Source organism: Vipera berus (genome assembly GCF_964194415.1).
Source record: "Vipera berus genome assembly, chromosome: 3".
NCBI classification, from domain to species: Eukaryota; Metazoa; Chordata; class Lepidosauria; order Squamata; family Viperidae; genus Vipera; species Vipera berus.
In genome coordinates this window covers 13,886,782-13,892,781 of record NC_138204.1, presented here as the reverse complement: position 1 = coordinate 13,892,781, position 6,000 = coordinate 13,886,782, and positions in this window count along the sequence as shown.

The following is a 6,000-nucleotide window of genomic DNA, read 5'->3' as shown; positions in this document are numbered from 1 at the left end:
CAGTAATTTAAAAGAAAATTAAGTGCACAATTGGTGGGGGAAAGAAGAGATCCTTTTGGTTTCTAACCATCAGTTTTATGTTAAATTGAACAACTGAGGTGCTAAAATGCAGGCTTGTTAACCCCCCTTAGGAACAAGTACAGGTTTGGTAAGGTGACTGTTGATAGAGTATCTTGTTTGGGTGCGATTCTGTTCATGCAGTTTTAACGTAGTTTATATTGTACTATAAAGGCTTAGGTCAGGGGTGTCAAACTCAATTTCATTGAGGGCCGCATCAGCATTGCAGTTGCCCTTGGTGGGCCAGGTGGGCGTGGTCAGCTCTACATCTTGCACATCAAGGGTGCCAATGGGGGCCTGGGCAGGAGTGGGACAGATCTGAGGGTCTCTGGCAGAAGAAGATGGGACCGAGGCAAGTGCCAAGGCATGGTCCACTGGAGGAGCCTCACTGTTCCTCTCAGGCCTTGGGGGGGGGTGGACGGTGGCGTGGAGATCAAATTCCCAGCCCAGCTCCACTTCTCCAAGGTTGCACCCAGCTGCACTTACTTCCTCCTCAAGGCTGCTGCTGCTCTGCTTGCTCTCCTTAGCCAGGTTGCTCATGATGAGTACGAGGGCAAAGTCAAGAGGGAGGCCCACTCCCTCTCCATATGAGGAGACCTGGCTTTGTATCCAAAGCTTCCTTAGCAATAGGATCGGAGACCCCCCAGAATAGGCCAGGAGGAGGGGGCAAGGGGATGGTGAAAGGGCAGCAGGGCAGGACTAAGGCAGGACTTCCCTCAGACCCTCCCTCTCCTTCCTTCCTTCCTTCCTTCCTTCCTTCCTTCCTTCCTTCCTTCCTTCCTTCCTTCCTTCCTTCCTTCCTTCCTTCCTTCCTTCCTTCCTTCCTTCCTTCCTTCCTTCCTTCCTTCCTTCCTTCCAAGAACAGAGTGGTAGGAAAATATTTGAGATGAGGGAGGGAGAAAAATAGGCAAGAAACGCAGCTGGGGAAGTGTCATCCTTCGTGAGGAATGAAGAAATGCACCATCACCTGGAAATGGCCAGCACATGACCCTCGCCTACTTCACATATCCGGCTTGGTGGGCTCTGGGGGAGGGGATGCCATGAGCAGCATGAGAGTCGATGTTACCTGCGCAATGCTGCCCAGCCCCCAGCCTGCCTGGTTTTGGCAGGCAGTGGGGCACTTTCCTGACAGTGCCGAGATGCTGAACCGAGTGGCATGAATCTGAAGAGAAGCGCAACGCTGCCCAGGCCCTAGCCTGCCCAAAGTAAGCAGGGTCATATGCTGGCCACTTCCAGGTGATGGTGCATTTCTTCATTCCTCACAAAGGGTGATACCTCCCCAGCGTGTGCCCAGGGGGCAGTGCTGATGCAGCATGGGCCGGTCCCTCACTGTTTCCAGACGGCCTTGTGGAGCTAAGACTGAATGCATTTCAGCATAGATGACTACCACAAAATTGTACATTGGCTTCCGGCTGGCATGGGCCGGGGCAAAGGCAGCGGGGGCCGTTCCCTCACTGTTTACAGGATGGCTTCGCGGGCCACATGAAACCACTTTGCGGGCCGGATCCGGCCCCCGGGCCTTGTGTTTGACATGTCTGGCTTAGGTGATGTAATGTTTACATTGTAAATACCTAATTGTGAAAAGCATGTCTTTTGCACATTCCACATGTGGCATCTTCTCAGATGGAATTTGTTTGAGCCTCCTCGTTCCTAATTTTGGGTAGCATTCATGTTGTAAGCTGAAACAGAAAATCCAAGGATGCATATTGTATCTCACTGTCCCTTTCTGCTGTAAAGTGCAGGGGTCTGCTCGTTAGAAAAATAGCCAGAATTGACATAAGTCATGTATGGAAACCCCTATGTTGTTTTTCAACAAATGCATCTGTAATAATTTCACACTATGAAGGATGCTCGTGTCTCTCTTACTATTGCAAAGAGAATCTCTCATTAACATATAAAATGAAAATTTGAATCATTTCTAACTGTAGAAATTGTAGACTAATTGTCCTCAAGCAAATTTTCCCCCTGTTCATATTTAAAGAAAAAGATCCCTTACCATTTAGTTTACAGATGTGTGTGTTTATAATTCAGAATGATAAGACATGAAAAATATTACTTTTACAAGGTGTGAAAGGCTGAAAGACCATGTTTAGTGGTAATACCTAGCCATGATGTAGTATTGGGCCTTTTATGGATTTGGGGCAGATGTGTTTTTCTTCCCCTCCGCATAGTTCAGAGATGAGGCTGAAATATTCTACTTTAGAAGTTATCAGGATTTTCCATGGTATGTTCTGATTATGGCTAATTTAAAATAAATCAGGCTAAATTTATCTGTTTTGTTACACAACAAGTGCATAATGGTTTTCAACAGTTGTGGGCAGATCTCTGCATCTGGATATACTCCGGGATGCAAGGAGCCCTATCAGCACTACCATCCACTCTTCCATGTAAGCCACTAAATTCTAGCCTTTTACTCTGTAAATATTAGATAAATTATATTTCTTTTACTATTTAATTCAAGCCAGTTGCTACAGTCATTTATTTGGCACCTTTGATCATTAAGATTTTGTCCACACTTACTGGTATAGTAGTATAATTTTTGCGTGTAAAAATAAATTGCGCTTCCAATGAGACTGAATGAATGGGAATTTTATTTCCCAATATTAACCTATTTCCTAGTTTTTTACTCCCATGTTCAGATTTAACTAGAAGCTATGAGAAGTCCTTATTATTCTCTTAAATACTTTCAGATTATGAAAGGTTGTCAGTCATATAATGGTGGCTTGTACAGATAGTCCTTGACTTACAACCACAGTTGGGACCAGAATTTATCTTGATTTTACAATCTTTTTGTTAAATTACTGCAATCATTAAACAAATCTGGCTTCTCTATTAACTGCTTGTAGGAAGCCAGCTAGGAAGGTCGCAGATTGTGAACATGCGATCTTGGGATGTTGAACTGTCATAAATCCACGATGGTTGCTAAGCACACAAATTTTGATCAGTTGACCGTGCAAGAATAAGTGCAAGAATCAGTTGTCTCTTTTTTTTATTGCTGTTGTAATTTTCAAATGGTTGCTGAATGAATAGTTGCAAGTTGAGGACTATCTGTACTTCATTACACATTTCCTGGCTATACTGATTATTTATTGAAGTGTTGCTCTTCTGTGATCTTTTTTTCTGGCAGCTGTGGCTTTTATATTTTTTGATTCTGTTTTTATTATTTATAATATTACAAGCTGCTCAGTTCACATGTGTGAAAGGGCAGCCATGTCAATAAATAAATAAGCAGGAGGAAAGGCAGAGAAAAACAAAAGAGCGCAAGCTAACTTAAACCAACTGATGAGCCTGGAGAACAAGGAGGCAGATAACAAAAGCCAGATTTTTGTCCTCCCTTTAGTGTGGAAGAAGATATTATGTGAACACAATAAATGTAATAAACAATGAATGCAAGCATGCTTCAGAGATATTTAGGGTTTGGTTCCAGACCAGTGCAATAAAGCAAATATTGCAACAAAGTAAGTCATACACAATTTTGGTTTCCAAGTGCATATAACTTACATTTATCCTTTCCTGTAGTTACTGAGTGTGCAGTGACATTATGTCTAAAAAAAACAATGTACGTACCTTAATTAAAACAATACTTTATTGCTAAAAATGCTAATCATCATCTCATTCTTCAGCAAATCAAAATCTTTTTGCTGGTGGAGAATCTTGTAAGAAAACGCCATATCTGAAGCACAATGAAGCAAAGTGCAATAAAATGAAATATGCCTATATCTGTCATTAGGGTGGATTAGACTCCTGTTACGGTAGTATCAAACAATCAAGAGGTACCTGGATAGCTATAGTAAAGCCATCCTGTAGTATTATCAGACACTAACTACTTGGTGTAAATATCACAGTACAATTTATATTACTTTATCATTCAACTATGAAACATTCCTAATGGTATATAACATTTAACCTTGCTTAAGACTGGGGCTCTTTTTCATTGTTTTGGCCAGAAGTCCAGTGATCCCTTTTGTTGTGCATGCCAATAAACAATATTTGGTGGCATCTATCTCCAAATGCTTTGGTTCCTTTTTTAAGTGGGCATTTTCTCCACAACACAAAATAAAGACCAGCTTTTTCTCAGCCTACCTACTGAGGTCTGTTTTTAGTTTTTGGCATCTCTCTCTTCTCTCCACAATATACTTTTTTCCTTCATCTTTCTGCATGTCTATTTAATTGTGATTGTGCCTTTGCTGGATTCCACTTGAGATTGACCTACTATTGGTTCCATTTAAGTAGTTCAAGATGAATAGATTACAGAGTATGAACTGGTCCTTTCTTTGTTAATAATCAGTAATAATGCAGTCTTTCTAGTATTTTTTATCACAGGATTGTATGTTCTTATGGTAAAATGAAAAGCTATCTACAACTGCGGTTATCTTTTTTGTTAAAAAGGTGTTTCCTTCATACAGTCCATGATTATTGGCATCCAAACTCTAATCATTAGAGAATCCTGTGACTAACAAGTATATTGGCAAGATTCTGGATCCGGTTAGACAGAGAATTACTTGTATGAATTGTTTCCTAATGTTCTGTACAGTAGTGCATCAGTTTATCTTATCTTGAATTTTCTTGAGAAATACGGTGTAGAGAGAAAATCTACTTGACATATTTGGCACAAAGCATGACTTCTGTCTCTGATAATTTAAATTCTGGCATTCTTCTCAGTCATTTAATAGTGTTTTTAAGATGTGCTGCCTTGATCTGTATGTAGTGCTAGAAATGCGGTTACATTATGTACTAGCACAAAAATATTATAATAACAGTTGGGCGTGAAGTGTGAACCAAGTCAGTAGGCTGATGTATTTATTGATGTATCCTTTTCGACAAAATCTGACCTTTTATACTGTCTGTCAGTCTTAAGGGCTGACATTCTGATCTGGGGCTGAAAATGATTCTAAAGTTTCTGGACCAGAGGACCCTATAATTCAGCAGGTAGCTTTTATAATAGCATCCTGGTTTATATACGTAAAACTCTGCTTCTGCAAAAGGATAGATTTTTTTCATGCCTTCAAATATCCAAATTGTAACCATAGTCTTTTTATATACAAGAATCTTATAGTGCATTGAAAAAGATGAAGTAGTTATTCTTTTGGAACACAAGTTAGGAAAACAATGATTGTTCTAACAGATGGTTTTTATGTTATGTTAGTAAAGTGCAAAACCTGCTTTCTTTCTGTAGAAGGACTATTGCCAAAAGAATATGGAATTTTGTCACTGATTTTAAGCTACCAGTGTACAAGCTCTTCAAGCTTTAATGCTTATTTGGGATGATTCGCAAAGGCCTACAGGAAAAGATATTATTCACTGTCCCAGAACAAAATTAACGTTCCTTAATACAGTAGGTCTTGTCATTAGATGACCCAGTCTGGAAATACCGTACAAAGGAACAAACCTATCTTTTATCACCTATCCGTTAAGGACATTAGTAGAGTCATAACCTGTACGTTGTTTGCTTTGATGCTCATTATATTTGATCAAGAGTTTTGCAGGATACAACTATTATGCAAATGGTAAATTGTCTTTGGTTTTCTCCTTCTAGAGTACTTTATTATTATTTTACATCAGCTTGTTTGTCCCTTTAGCTATGGGGATGTATATAACCCTATTTGGGGTCAGTTGCTGGGATAATCCTAATATCTCACAAAGCTTGCTATTGATAGAAGACCTTGAATTCCTGGTGCCAAGCAACAGGGCCTGGGAGCCTTTTAGTTACGTAGGAAGTTTTCATTGTGGTGTTGCTCAAAGTATTAACGATAAATCTAACCACAGTACTGCCTTCTGGAAGAATCTCTGAGGGCATTTGCAGCAAGCTGAATTGATTTAGATTTTCAAGAAGGAAAACAAACCCAGGTTTCCTAGTATTATCTCATATATTTAAGCTGTTACTGTTATGGAAACTCAGTTCCTAAGATTTTGAACGGTTGTGTTCCATACCCCGTATGGTCA